Genomic DNA, 15925 nt, shown 5'->3' on the forward strand with positions numbered 1-15925 from the left:
CTTGCACCGATTGTCTGCCAGGTTAGGATCTAGCTCACTACAATTCTGAATTGGTTATTAAGTGGTTATTAAAACTGGATGGGTAGTTCGTCCTTTAGGGCGAAAGGTTTTTGTACCAAATAATCTGTAAATTAATTGATTGGGTCACCTGACTTGATGATCACAGTAAAAATGTCCCAGGTCTTAAGAAATTAATTATGTCCAATAGCAACAATCTTAGTTGCTATGCTGTCCCCCTTTTTTTTATCTCTCTGGGGTTCTTAAACTAAAGATCGGAAACCAGGGAGGAGTAAATTCACTTACTGAGCTGGAGTCTTCATTAAAGCCTGTTTGCTGGAGTAAAGCCATTAAATAATTATTTCTAGGGAAGTCAGTTACAGCCTAGACTGAGAACTCATCAAAGTTCCCTAAATAGCAAGTGAGAACAGCATCTTGTTAATGAGAGGAGGATTTACAGCTTAGATTGGATTCTCTGCTCTCTTAACAAATGCCACACTTCAAGACACATTGCAGGACACATGAGAACACAGACAATGTGCACCTAACAATAATACAGCTCTCAGAATGGAGAGGAACATCAAAGCAGATTCCATGCATCTACTCCACCCTCAATTCATAATGCTCCCATCAGGAAGACTGTATAGGGTACCAAATTCAAATAAAAATATCTATACAGTAAGAAGTCTTTTGTCCCCTCTGTAATAAAACTGCTCATGTATGTAAATATAGTCCCCCCAATACCTATTCATTTATCCATTTATGTATTACATAGTGTTGTTGTGATTTAATGTACTTCATATTATTTTATGTGACTTTTATGTTTTAATTGTGCGTTTTGTACATTTATGGAAGAAACCAAAGGCAAATTTCCACAGTAGCGGACAATAAAGTACCTATCTAGGTAAACACACAACAATTCAGGATGATTCAAGAGCCCTGTGGTTGCTGAGAGAAAGTGTATCTGTTAAAACATATCTGAGTATCTGGATAAGCAGTCCAGAAACTCAGAGATATTTAATTAATTAAGCAAACCACAACTGAGAGGAGACCAAACAGCACCACAACTTCTGAGGCTGGAATTTCCAGATGACCAGCATCTTATGTGACAATGTGCTATGCTTAAATAGATGACATAACTTTTTTAAGAGAAGAAGGATATGTACTGTAGCAGAAAAGAGTCAGTGACAACTTTACAACACAGTTCTACTACATTGTCTTTAAGGAACCAACATCTGCCTTACACTGGACACTGAAGGGACACTAAGTCTAAGTTTAAGGAAATATTCAGGAAAGAAACAGTTTTTTAATATATTTTTAGAAGCACTAATTAATCTGCACTTTGTTTTTCTTGATGAAACTTTATGAAATTCTTACTGTTGATTAATTGCAAGCATTCTTATTAGAGGCCAAACAATTCCACTATTTTATTATCAGTTTAGAGGACAGGCTAACCTGTGGAAGATTAGTCCTTTTATGAAACCAGACCTACTTTCTCTTAAACATTTAGGTACACTTCTGACTGCATTGTTGTAGTTAATGTTAGGGATCTGATGACAGAGGTTGGATGTAATTTGTTGAGCTCTAAGACCTCATTACAGTTCAAAATATAGGTTTTTTGTGTTGTGTTCTGTCATTAACACTCATCTTTGCAATTATTGCATATTTCTCTGCTACTAGATTGTTCATGGAAAATTAAAGAAGTCAAGTGACCTTTGTCAGTATTCCCTGACCAGTGGGAGTATGTTAATATTTAACTTTGAAAAAATACTTGTATTTAAGCTGTTGCCACAAAACCACTTTTTGTAACAACAGGATGTAATGGTAAATACACAAGATAAAGGATGAATGTTGTGGTTAAATGATCTGTTTTCCAAAAAAGAGTGCAATGTTAACCATATAATCCTCAAATAGGAATAACGTACAATGGGTGAAATGTATATGCTGTGTAGGTGTTATCAGATGAAGGCTGTTTTTGTTAGCTCTATATGGACTATACTGTATATCTTTCTGTTCCACATGGCTTGTTTATTTAATGAAATGTGATGCATGAATGGTGCCAGACAGGCAGATGGACAAATGTGTCAGTTTGAATGAGTAATCAGCAAACAGACAGCCTTGTCAGTTTTCAGGTCAGAGTGAATGACAAAGAGAGTGAATATCAGGGTAAGATAAGATCATTTTTATTGGCCATATACAATTTCTTGTATTAGGAATTTGTCTTTTCGCATACCCCAACTTGCTCTCCACGAGAGACACAGACAGGGAGAGAAGCTTGGGGTCTGAGCACAGGGTCAGCCATTTAATACAGCACCCCTGGAGCAGTTGTGGTTAAGGGCCTTGTTCAGGGGACCAACGGAGTAGGAGTCCTCTGCTGGCCGTGCGATTCAAACCGGCAACCTTCCAGCCACAGGCGCAGATCCTTAGCCACAGAGCCACCGCACCGCCCCTTTACTTTAAAATAAATTCTGACACACCAGAAAAGCTACACTAAGTGGTTTTACATTTGACCAGTCCTTAACATGCATTAAAGAACATTAAAGAACATTCACTATTGTTTAAACACAACATTTTCTGACACCTTTTAAAAATGACAGCACCCTCAAGTTTTGTCCTTTGCTTTCTTTTAGCACATGTTCACACACTAAATTGTACCTGTTTTGACTAATCGAGAGTTAACTAAATGAACAGCTGTTTATAAAAAAGTCTGTGGTTTTATAACTGCCAAATACAGGAAACAGTATAAAAACAAGTAACCCGGGACAATCAAGATCTGCTCCTGTGCCAAGAAAAATGAAGATTTCATTGTGTGATGATAATGCTGCTATCTGTACGTGTGAATAATACTGTGAAGGGATACAGTATATGTACTGTAATTGATATAATTAGGTAGGTAGGGTTGGTCGTCTTTTCAGGCCATAAAGGTCCATGGAGGAATAGGGGGGGCAAGGGCCACCATTTTTCTCAACCATCCAACACTGGAGGTGGAGGTGATGTGGTCAGTATCACGCTCCGGCCGGCCTATTACCCCCGGATGGATTAACCCGCGGTACTCATTTGGAGTGGAACTGGGAGCTGTCTAGAAGGAATTAGAGCAACCTACCTGGGATTGAACCCGGGACCAGTCAGGAGCAAAACGCCCTTGCCGTCTGAGCTACCACGGCTCCAAATTGATATAATTACATGTATGTAACTGATACATATCAATTAATGATATGTAAAATACATATAGAAACAAAACACTTTCAAAGTTATCTAGTTAAAGAAAATGAATTTAGTAAACTTTAAGCACAGGTAAAAATGATTAGAAATGTCAAGAGAGCACTAGAACAACATGCCTCAGACTGAGGAAAGACAAGGTTCTACATTAAACAATATTTGCATAGAAGAAGTCAGTGTGCTACTGGTATTAGAAGCACAAATAATAAACAAATCTCCTGATGAGATTCAAGCAACAGTACAAAGAGATATTATTTGTAGGTCATTAGCAGAACCTTTCCAACAGTTCACTCAAAACAGGAGTGATACCCATTGAAAGGAAAGTTGTTGAACAAAGTTCAGAACAAAGTAATTGTAGACCAATAATTCTGTTATCTGTCATTCTGTTACATGCAATTAATTATAACTAATTGTATTCCGGGGAACAGTCAGCTTGGATTGAGAAAAGGTAAGGTTTTGGTTAACTTATTTATAAGAGTTGACACAACACCAATAATTGATACACAAATAGATCATAGAGTTTCAGAAGGCTTTTTACACAGCTGTAGACATTCAATGAAGATGATGTGATACTTTTATTTATTTTTTTTATTATTATTTATTTTTTAGATTGAGAACTGCTGTGTGGATCAAAAGACAAAGACTATGGATGAAGAGTGAAAACTCAAATTGTGGCGATGTAATTGGAGAAGGGTCAAAGAGATACTATTCCTGATTTAATATGAGCAGCTTAGATTCTGGTATAGTTAGTAACTATAGTAAACTAGTCAAGCGTTACATAGATCAAAACAGGGGGATATGCTAATACTGGAAAAGTTGCAAAGGAAATCCAAAAAAGGTTGAGATAGACTGGGCAGACATCTGGTTAATGTCATTTAATTTAGGTAAGTGTAGGGTGTTATGTTAAGGTAGCAAAAACAAACTACAAATACAAACATGGCACTTGAAGTTGCTACATGCTAAAACGTTATAGATGTTCATGTGAATATATCCTTTCCGCCTTCTTGAATCAGTGTGGGGAAGCAATACAAAAAAGGCAAAAAGGATGTTGGGATATATAGTTAAAAGGTAGGATTTCAATCAAATGTCAAAATTGTACAATGCACCTGTATGAATGCATTGAATATTGTGTTCAGTGTTGGTCATCCAACACAGAAAATATACTGCTGTATTCAAAATCTTCAAAAGCATGGATAAAGATATTCTTATGTTATTTTATGTGATTTATTTTTAGATTTTGTGCAAATGGACATTGTTATCTGTTCTTTTCAGAGACGTTTTACTCTGAGATTGCAAGAAACCAAAGAGAGAAAGCTCGTGAAAGTGCTTTAACTGACGCCCCTATCAGTGAAAGTTACTCTTTCTCACTCTGCTCGTACAGGACCTCCTGCTTGTGGGAAAGACGGCCTCGTCCCCGCCTCAGCGCGCAGTGGGCGTGCGCGGCCTTGTCCTGTTTGTTGTTGTTTGTGTGGAGGGTGAAAATGGCGGAGGGGAGAGACCCAAGTGAGAATTAAAAAATATATATATATGACTAGTCCCAACAACGAAATGACAAACTGAATGCAACACTCGTTTCTTTTTAACGAAAAGCTAACGCCGAGTCCAAAGTCCTTGCGTAACACACTACCGTGCAGAGGAGAAAGACTGGCTCCTGGAAGCAACTGATCGCTGAAGGCGAGATGGATTTTGGAAAGCGGATTTTGAATTAGCAGTTCAAGTTTGCGAAACAGCTTCTGGTGAAAACGCAAAGGACTGTTTACCCATCGGAGCATTCGCAGATCCGTGCATGAGGGTCTCGGGAGGTACAGGAGAACCGCAGTAGCAGACGGACGGATCAGGTAAGACGGGCGCAGCGCTCCGGTGTCCCGTGCGTTTTGACAGAACAGCTGTCATCGAGCCTCTGCCCCTGAGCCCAGGCAGACACCATGCCGGATTGGGTTGGGGAATAATCAAATAATCAACACGTGTATGTCCCCTTTCTGTTTGTTTTGTCACTGCAGGTGACGAATCTCTGCAAGACCGCTGCTACAACATGATATTTAAAAAACACACTTTCGAGAGAGAGAGAAAAAAACAGGTTTTATGTTTCAGTGGCAGGGATTTTGCTTTTATTAGTTCTTCCGAGTTTTGAGAAATGAAACAGCATGTATTTAAAAGTGTTCAATTTGTGTTTTACGGAGGTTGGGAGGATCTTACTTTTAGAATGCATATCTAACTCCAGCTTTTTGTGAGTGGTGACAATGTAGAAGGAAATAATCGGCGGCAGTATAGCGTGTTGCTGAATGGGGAAATGTTATATAATAACTACAAGCCGCAGGCGCACAAGAAAGCGCACTGTACTGTGTGCCGAGCCCTGTATTGCAGCTCGTACAGTAGGTAAAAATACTATTTAGGACGCTATGCGTTGACTTCCTACTACAGGACTCGTAACTGGATTTGTTACTGTAAGTTGCCGTGGCCGTTTTAGGGGGGAAAATGAGGGGAATAGTTTCATTTCCGAGTAACATTTCTCAACGTCCCGAAAAATGCATGTTACCAAATTTATTAAGGTAAAGTTGAATGTAAAGCAGAACATCGATATATGTTTAGAGTAGTGGGAAGGCAGCCGTATAAACATACTGTATTTGAGGTCAGGTCATTGAGCGGCGTGTTGCAGTCATCGCCAGTGCATAATGCGATGATCATTTTAACTTTAACAAAAACCGACCAAGGTTGTAATGGAAGTAGATTTGGCATTATTTTGTAGGCCATCGACAGTACACACTATACCGACAGTATGCTAGCACGCCTAAATTTAATTTTGAAGCTTGATATTTAACTTATCGTTTTGTAACGCTTTGGTATTTTAAAGGGGGTTAAGTGCGTAATATGATAGTTATTTACGAATATGTCAAAGCCTTTTAATTTCTTAGCATTGTAGCAAGATAATGGGAATGTTGAAGTTTTGCAAGCTTGCTCTTAATATTACTAGTCATTTTGTACCCGATTGACTTCAGCATGACGTAAATTCTGCTAGAGATTGCCGGCGTTTATCGATAAGATGTATTATTTTGATAAAAAACAACTACAAAAACAAGAAAACATTTTTAATTTGGAAGATTTCATATGCCTGGTTTAAGCATTGAAAGAACAACGATCGCACCTGCAAGCACACCACAGTACAGTAGTTGTTAATAAGGATTTATTTTGGAGGGGGGGTAATTTTTTGTATTATTGCCACAATCGAACTTTTCGTTTGTCTCCTAGTAACTTTTTTTTAATGCCAGAGTGCTTATTTGGTTTTTAGCGTCTTAAATCTCATCGTCCTTGTGTGGTCTTTCTAAACGGTTTTGGCGCTGGGCATTGGTCATTTGCAAACAATGTTTTTCACTTTTTGTGGAGAAGCTCCGCGATGAGCAGATAGATTTTCTGCAGATAGTGCCTCCCGCTTCTGTAATTGGGTTTAATGGAACTCTTCCGAATGCATCAGTCACGGGAAGCCCACGTGTACTCCGTGGGTTTCGTGTGCGGTGGGTAACTGTGTCAGAGTTGACATTGTTCTGTGGAGAAGGGGAAGGTGTGGTTAAGTGGACTACTGGCGGCACGGTATCGCATTGGTAACGTTGCTGCCTTGCAGCGCCGGAGGCTCTGTATTGAATTCCTGGAGTGCTGTCTGCGTGGAGTTTGTACGTTCTCCCTGGGCTCATGTGGCTTTTCGCCAGGTGTTCCGGATTCCTCCAACAGTCCGAAGACACACTGGTAGATCAGTTGGCTTCTGGGAAATTTGGCTCAGTGTGAGTGTGTGTGTCCGACATCCCTCCCCCCCCCAACCCTGTACTGGATAAATTGATTAGAAAACGGATGGATATAACATTGGAACACTGCTCTCCAGTTCACTGGGAGTTTGTATGGCAGATTTCTTTTATTGTTTAGTTTACTTCTTAGTGCATTTCTGTGTTTCAGGCACTCTTTTTATTCTGCAGTTACAAAGTAATGAGAGTTCTGTGTTATTAAATAATTTAACTTTAAATACCTTTACATTCTGTTGGGTTTATAGACTTGGGATGAAAGGTACTTTAATATGTAATAAAGCAATAGGGCAGGAAAATCCTTTTGATTATCAGAATCATTTTTAATTCAATTTTTATTTGTGGCATTATTCACAGCCTTTTTATTGTGTATCTGCATTTTATTATATAACCAGTCTCAAATGAAACTGTTATGGTTATTTACTTCGTGCTTCATCCCTATTGTAATAGTAATTGCATTTTACTTAATTTCGTATTCAATCCTTACCCCCCTTTTTAGTAATCATAGTTGCACAAACTCAAAGCATTCTTGCAGAAACTTCTAGAGAGAGTATTTTTTGCTCTTTCTGTTCTATTCATCAGTGAGAGCATATACAGTATATGGTGGCTTAAATCTTTTTTATACTCTCCCGTCAAGCCAATCTAAAAACATTTAATTTATGTTAAGGTTAGGTAACGTGGGAGGCTAACACAGCAATTTAATAAGAACAGGTTGGTCTTCTTTTTTATCTACAGTAGGTATACTGTAGTGTGTCTATTTTGTTAGGGTCATTATTCCATTATATAATTTTAAACAAACCTTTCACCTTCATTTTGTCTTCCCAACGGTATTGCATGACACTGAAGAGCGGAGTGAAATTATTTTTCTTTAAATGTGCCTAGATTGTGCACTGGCAAAATAATTTATTTGACTAGTTTTGTGTTTTCTGGTAGGCATTGTCCAGTATTTTGGCAACCTGTAACAGGCAATTTGTTGAAAATATTCATTTCCATGTGCACAATCTTTCTGGTCTTGTGCCCATTCTAGGTGTTATTGTTATGAGCTTTTTTGAGTTGATTTACTCCTACTCTACCTTTTTCAGGTTAGCCTGTGTGAAAGGACCATGCAGTCAGATTTGCACACGTCTTTCATTACTCAGCTCAGGTTCTGACATTTCTTGACTTATCTGATTCTGAGATGGAAGTAAGTCTGTCTGATATGTGTACATGCTAATGAAAAACATCAGCAGGAAATGCAGCTGTTTTTTACCATTAAGTTCATCCTTTATCAGAAAGCCACTTATTCTTTGTCACAATGACCTGGAGACTACACTGTGAGCAGTGGGATCAAGGCAGGACATCTTTGACTGAATAGCAGTCCACTGCAGGGCACAAACAGAATATAGTGACAGAATTGTCACATAGTGACAATTTAAGGACAAACAGTAGGTTAACCTTTCCTGCATTTTCTTTGGAAAATGAGAAGAAACTGGAAACACCGGGAAAGCCTACTTTACTGTAGGGAGAATACGGAAAAAGAGCACCTAAAAATCTTCCCAGCCCGGAAATGAACCCCAGTTCAACTTCTTCAAATATGAATTTGAGTAGTTGTTGTGCTTGCAGAACATGTTAGAGCTCTTGTACCTGTTTTGCACATCTGACAGTCTCCACTTTGGATTGGAGGGAGTGCTTTTAGTGTTCCCAGGAGGTTTTGCATGAAAGGCTGCCATTTTGGGCTGCTGAGGTGCTGGGTTATTATGAACAGGTATGTGCTGGTGACTTGGACACACCTGGGCATTCTTCATTAAGTGCAAGGCACGCAGGAAGAAGAAGGTGGAATTCCACTTGAGGTTGAGCTGTTTGTAAAGACTGGTGTGGAATTAGCCATGCCCCATCATGAGGCTGTGACTCATCCCTCTGTGTATTTTCCCAAGCTGGCAAGCAGTCCAGGCCACAGTGTTTCGGGAGAACACACTTCCCTTCTCACATGGTAGAGCAGGCTTTGGTCAAGGATGCTTAGTTATAGCAATCATTGGAGCCCATAACAGGAGTGGCCTTTCTCTAGACTTTTACACACCACCTAATTGATTACGGGGGGGCGTGGCTAATTCACATCCGCTTTTCCAGACTCCCCCACATGGACACGCCTCCTGCGTAGGCAAAGGTGTGACAGCCCCTTTCTGGGGAGTGTTTTTTGTTTCGGAGTGAGTGGATTTTGAGTTTGTGGTAATATTCACACACATAATAATTATAATAATTAATAATTGCTTACACTTATATAACTCTTTTCTGGACACTCCACTCAAAGCGCTTTACAGGTAATGGGGACTCCCCTCCACCACCACCAATGTGCAGCATCCACCTTGATGATGCGACGGCAGCCATAGTGCGCCAGAACGCTCACTACACATCAGCTATCAGTGGGGAGGAGAGCAGAGTAATGTAGCCAATTCATAGATGGGGATTATTAGGTAGCCATGATTGGTAAGGGCCAATGGGAAATTGGGGTAACACCCCTACTCTTTTCGAGAAACGCCCTGGGATTTTTAATGACCACAGAGAGTCAGGACCTCGGTTGTCTCATCCGAAGGACAGTGCCTGTTTACAGTATAGTGTCCCCGTCACTATATTGGGGCATTAGGACCCACATGTACCACCGGGTGAGCGCCCCCTGCTGGACCCACTAAAACCTTAGTTTTTCCCAGGAGGTCTCCATCCAGGTACTGACCAGGCTCACACCCGCTTAGCTTCAGTGGGTTGCCAGTTGTGAGTTGCAGGGTGATATGGCTGCTGGCTACTGGCCATATCACATAGAAGCAACATGTTTAAATCACACCGCAACAATGCCTTGGTTGGGTCAAAGCGAGAAGGAAAGCACTGTGGCTGGCAGGAATGTCACAGTAATATGCCACTTGGTCATTTCATGACCACCAGTCCACCATCACTAGGCTCCAGCAGTGCTAGCAACTCACAGGAAGCTCTCTTGGTTGACTCAGGTTTGGTGAATACATGCAGCAATCGGAGGGAACATTTGAGAGATCGGTTTCACACAGTAGCATCTGCGGCTCAATTGAGTGTTGTGGGTGACCCTTGAACTAAATTTAAGCCATCAAATGAATCTTATGAAATGAAGCTGCCAGTCTGATTCAGGCATCACAAGACAGGAGGTAACTAGGTTGTGTGACTAAAGTTTGCATCTCAACATAGACAGCCACAGTAGGTATTGCTAGTAGTGGTGTTCCGTGTCTCATGCGGAGATGTTAAGCACATTTTCGTGAAGAAACCATGAAAGATTCACTAAGCTCTGTATAAGGGAACCATCCCCACAAAGCAAAGTTCAGTCCAGACTTTTCTGGATTGAACCACTGTAGATCTGTGTTGGAACCCAATGGAGCCTCTATGGGACAACCTGCAAAAAAACAGCAAACATACTGTAAAATAAAACAACCAGTGTGTGATTTTGGAGATTCAGTGAAGGAACATCTGCCTGGTAGTCTGTACTGGGCACATCAGGTATTAATTACTTACAGGCATCTGACATGAATGCTTTATGATGTAACCCACATTACATGTGACTTTCAAACTTTCTTGTATCTTGTGTGCAACTATTTAAAAAGTTGAAACACACAATTAACCCATTTATCTTTTATCTTTTATCTTGTCTTTAATTTTTTTTTTTAGAATTTATTTTTTGGGTAAGTGCATTTCTGAAGTGTGTACTTGGGGTATAAACATTCTGGTCACATTGCATGATTTATCTCCTGCCTCTCTTCTTACTTTTAGCCCTGCAACACAAAGGCTGCTGCAATATGAGAAATTAATTGTGAAAATAATTTAAAAAAGGCTTCAGTTTTGGATGTATGAGGAGTAGACTTTGGATTTGGTCTAAGTGGTAGATTGATTATGTCAGAACAGAAACTGACTTATATCTTCACTTGAAAAGAGGATATTTTTCTGCTTGTGAAATATAGATACTATGCCGTGAACACTTGATTAGAAATGGCAAAGCAAATGTGTGGTTTTGTCTTTGAGAATTTCCAGTTCTTTGTCGAACTATGGATTAGACTGTAAATTGTGGATATATGTTTAAGGAAATGCTGGCTCAAAGTATACTTGTGTGTTGGGAACCATTATTTCAGTCCATGTTATAGCAGCATATTATGGTTAGTATTTTATTTTCAGTTGAAGGTACAGGCTAACCAACAAGATAAAACTGAAAGACCATTAAAGGGGAACTGCAATGCTATTTTCATATTTTGCGGTTAGAAAGAATTAGCACTGATGCATTTCAAACCACAATAAAAGTAAAATGTACACGGTAACTTGTTAAACCTCCAATTTACTGTACATCACAAAATAGATCACATTTTCCCGTATGCGCAGAATACGTAGTGTGATTCAGATCAAGGCAAACAAACGTCTGTTGAGGTGACACTGTAAACCAGCAGGCTTGTGAATGCATCTCTTTTAATTCAATATAAATATTGCTTTTTGATTTCAAGGTGGTTTTGCCAACAAATATTACTTACTTGTTAACTCTGCATGCAGATCACGTTACGACTACAGTACCTGCAGTGAAATGACTGCAGTACATCGTGCGCTTATTCGCTCCTACATCACATTAGTCATTACAGGGACTAGTGAGCAGGAAGGGACAGACCTGTCACAATTCATGGGAACTTGAATGCGAGTTTGCAACCACATGGTGACTTACAGGACTTTCACAAAGACGATTTTGTGCTCTATTCGAAGTTTGTAATTTTTTTTCTATGACGTCAATGAATTTATTTTGTTCCTGAGATTTATTAACCGGTCTGAGAAATTAGGACTGCAGTTCCCCTTTAAACATGAAAGAAATGACCATTCACAGACATGCCACCTTCCGAAGTCAGGAGGCCTGCCTTTGTCTGTTTTTTCCTGCCTTTCACAAATGTTCAGGTACAGCCGAAATCTCTTCATGTCCCTGCTGTTTTCCAATGTCCAGTTTTGTCTTTGTAATGGAGCTTATTGTGTGCACACTCAGGGATGAAATTGTTTTTTAGAGGAGGGCTGGAACCAAGGTTACATTGTAGATATAATTTCTGGGAGAAATTCACAGGCCTACAATGATGTGTTATGCCTCTACAAATGTTTATGAGGCTTCCGGCATTCTCTCTTCCAGTCTTGATTTTGGTCTTGTCTTAGATGACCCAGGAAGGAATTTTCTTTCTTTTCTCTCCCATCTCTCATGACCCTGTAGTTTCAATTGTAATATGTTAAGACACAGGGGGAGTTTAGCTAATCACTTTGGACTTGCATTCGTTCCCCCATCTTTGGTTGAGTTAAGTGCAGGTCAGATATGAAGCGAGACAGCTGCCTTAAATCTCTATCCGCTCCACTTCTGCCGGATGTCCAAAGCCTGTTCATTATCATCCCTTGGTCCTCAGCCCCGCTCGAGGCTCATTTGCCTTTGGACGGAACTGCTCAAAACTCCTTTGTGTAGACATCACCTGTGGTTTCTCAGCTCTCAGTTGCTTTCTTCTCTGTCCTTGACTCTCAGGGGGGTAGTGTGGTGTGCTTGTTTCTCCTGCAAACTGGAGCCACCTACTGTAGCTCTAGCCATAAGAGAGAAATGCCACCATGCAGTCCATGTCTACAGTGTCTCCATGTCTACAACTGGACCAGTCCCAGCCAGCTTGAGTATGGTTTTAGGTTGTACCTGGATCTTTTGTTTTGGTACAGCTCTCTCTGCATGTTCTGGCCTTCAGTTTGTAAGTTTATTGTACATACATGGGTGTCACTGTAAACTTCCTATATATCTAGTACAAGGACAAGTAAAGTTCATCTGTGAATTGTAGGTCACTGGATATATGAAACACCTACAGGACCTACCGTCTGGTAAACGGTACCAAAGCATTCGGTCCAAGTCCAACAGACTACGGAACAGCTTCTAACTCCAGGCAGTAAGACTGCTAAACAGCCAACCTGCAGCTCCTTTAGCAAATCACCTGTAATGGCTACATGGACCCACAGTTTTCACTGTATTCAGCATAACTGCACTACTTGTATATACTGCATACACCATGGACACATACTGTAGCAGCTCTGTTCATATTGAGTTTTATTCCATTTCTATTACATCTATTATTATGTAACCTTATTTTTGTAACCTCAGTTTTGTGATTCTTGTGAGTTTTGTGAGCTCGCAGAAAAGGCATTTCATTGCCAGCAACTACTGCTGCACGCTGTATTGTTGTGCATTTGATAAATAAACTTTGATTTGATTTGATTTTGATAAGACTGTCTGCTATGAAAATTCTTATTAATATTAACAACAACAATAATAATATAAAGAGTATCAGGAATAAAGTCAATTTCAAATACATTCTCTGATTTGGAATTAAGGACAAGATTAAATGACCCACTTTTGTGTTAAAACACGCTTGACTGGTTTTGAATATGAATACATTTCTGTGCATATTAGACAATTGAAGATATTATAAAATAGCCGCTAACTTGCAGTACGCGTAACTAATTAAGGTGATTTGGCCTTGCTTTATACAGGATGTTCATACAATTTTAATGTGATCTCAAGACATAAAAAGTAGACATGCAATTGTTAAACAATTAGTTGCTGTTTTAATGAAAGAAGCTGGCTGGATAAAACCTCTGCACTTAAGTAAGTCTTCTCGACTAAAAAAAATAAATGTTCAAAGTGGTGTGAATGATGAAAAGTTGTTAGTCTGCACTGGATACTTTTCCTTACATTGTACGCTTACTCTCTGTTTGTTCAATTAATTCGCGTTTAAGGGTTTTCTTTTAGAAATATAAACATTGACACACCTCTAGTCACTTTAAAATGTTGTAGAGATTTTTATTCTCTGCAATGAAAAATAATATCTAGTTAAACAAGAGCAGAAGGGCAGGAAGGGATTAAGTAAAAACTTATTTTTAAACTAATCACAAATTATAAACCCAATGCCCAATGAGTTTCCATTGTGGAGAAGGAAACCACCTCGGTCAGACAAATTCAGTAACAAATCTCATGACTATAATTTACAGTTTTGCAGGTGGGAAAAAAATTGGACTTAATCCTGGAGTAGTTTGAATTCCAAGAGAGGTTAAAAAAGACAGGGAATTATAACCACATCGTCTTAAATCCCTCAAACCTGTTTCAATTGGTGCAGCTCGGCTACCCTGCAGTGAGATGTACAGTACAGTACTGTACAGTAGTTGAAAAGGTTCTCTGACGTCACTGAGATACCTTTCAATATTTTAATAGGTCACACCTGTGCACTATGGCTACTTGGTGAAACTCAACAGTGGTATCTGGAAAGGCATGAATGCAAAGGACAAATTGAGTCCTAGTACCTAGTACTGTCTCACAACTGGACAAAGAAATAAAAAATCCATTAAAGACACTGCCATGACTTCGATAATAACAGTGAAGATTAATACCATATTTGCAAGTGTGTTGTGGACAGCTTTTTTGTAGAATATATTGACTAAAAAAGACAAGTTTAGTGTTAAGTATTGAAGTAACAGTGTGGTGTGAAAAGTTATAATAGTTTGTCTGTTTTTTTCTGTGCTATGTCAGCTGTAAGTATTTTTAAATTATATAATGCAAACCTGTCTTTAATGGGCCATGATGCATTGACCAGCCTGATCTTAAAACTCTCCGTTACAGAAAGACAAGTTTAATTTGTTAATTTTAAGTTTAGTTTAATTTTAGGTTGTCCCTCTTTATCTTAAACAGTAGTAGTTCAGGTGGGTAGATGCCTCAGCATGCGTAGGCTGCAGAGGAACAAGTAATAGGTTTATTCCATGCTGAAAAAAATAAGAAATAAAACTTTCTTCTTTTTTTCAGCATCTTAAACAGTAGTTGCTTAGTTTCTTAGTTAGTTAATAATAATAATAATAATAATTGCTTACACTTATATAGCGCTTTTCTGGACACTCCACTCAAAGCGCTTTACAGGTAATGGGGACTCCCCTCCACCACCACCAGTTAGGTATTAGTAAAGTATTGCTCCAGTTTTCCAGAGTTATCACATGGTCATTATAAGTCTATTGTGTGTCTCAGAAACTGCCTTACGTCTAAAGAGGGTGGAGAGAAGCTCATTTGAAAGTCCTACAGAGTCTTGAAGTAAAGCAAACACTCACTTAGCTAACACCCAATTAGCTATTCTGTCTAGTACTATACCCTGAAAACATATTGCTTAGTAAAAAGGCACTAAATTAACTCTGTTCATAGTCATTAAAAGTAATGAGGTATGGGAGGAATGAGGTGGGAGGAAACTGAATTCAGAGAGAACATGCAAACTCCACACAGACAGGCCCTCAAGGGGCCCCAGAAGCAGCCCCAGCATCCTGGAGCTCTGAGGCAGTCAGGCTAATCACTATGCCACCATGTTGGCCTGCGATAGTTAGCTTGTTACTATGAGTAAAAGTGTCTGGTTTTGCATTCTAATGCTGTAAAATCACATGGAAAATGCAGCTGATCTAAGATGTTTCACCTGTAGAGAAGAAAATATCTTTCAACCATCATGACTCCAAGATGCATTATTGTTTCTTTGCGAACTTCTGCTTTTACCCTTGGCTGTAAAGAACACACTGTCTCAACAGCACAGCCTGGATCTGTTTTGCTGACTATATCACTCCAGGTTGCTGTGAAGCCGGAAGCTGAAAATCCTACTAATCGATTGCGTGGGGGAAGCTCTCAGCCGAGCTGAGAGAGCTGCACATTTCTGCTGCTGAGAGCAGTGTGCTCAGCTGGGCTGCTTCAGCCGTCAGAGGGCTGACCTACATTTTCATCTCCCTGGAAAAAAACTGGCTTGTGCAGCAGACTGTGAGGGTGTGTGTGGGGGGGGGGGGGGGGAGGCAGGGAGGGAGTCTAAGAGGGCCGATGTCACTGTGTTCACTCCCAGCTCAGCTGTGAAAGCATGCAATCCCTCTGCTCTGGG

General features: G+C 39.7%; 1 protein-coding gene across 3 annotated transcripts in view; it reads left to right on the forward strand.

Annotated features, from left to right (window-relative positions):
• Positions 1-4916: 4916 nt before the first annotated feature.
• Positions 4917-15925, forward strand: part of ncoa1 (nuclear receptor coactivator 1) — a 73948-nt gene continuing 62939 nt past the window's right edge. The window contains exon 1 of one of the 3 annotated variants that reach the window (XM_088624894.1): positions 4917-5054. The gene's annotated coding sequence lies outside the window, so the exon portion shown is untranslated. Of the gene's footprint in view, positions 5055-5562; positions 5661-15925 lie in introns of those variants that run through there. The other 2 variants (XM_088624891.1, XM_088624893.1) reach the window with 2 other exon arrangements.

This window comes from Lepisosteus platostomus, chromosome 3 (genome assembly GCF_059453375.1).
Source record: "Lepisosteus platostomus isolate fLepPlt1 chromosome 3, fLepPlt1.hap1, whole genome shotgun sequence".
NCBI lineage: Eukaryota > Metazoa > Chordata > Actinopteri > Semionotiformes > Lepisosteidae > Lepisosteus > Lepisosteus platostomus.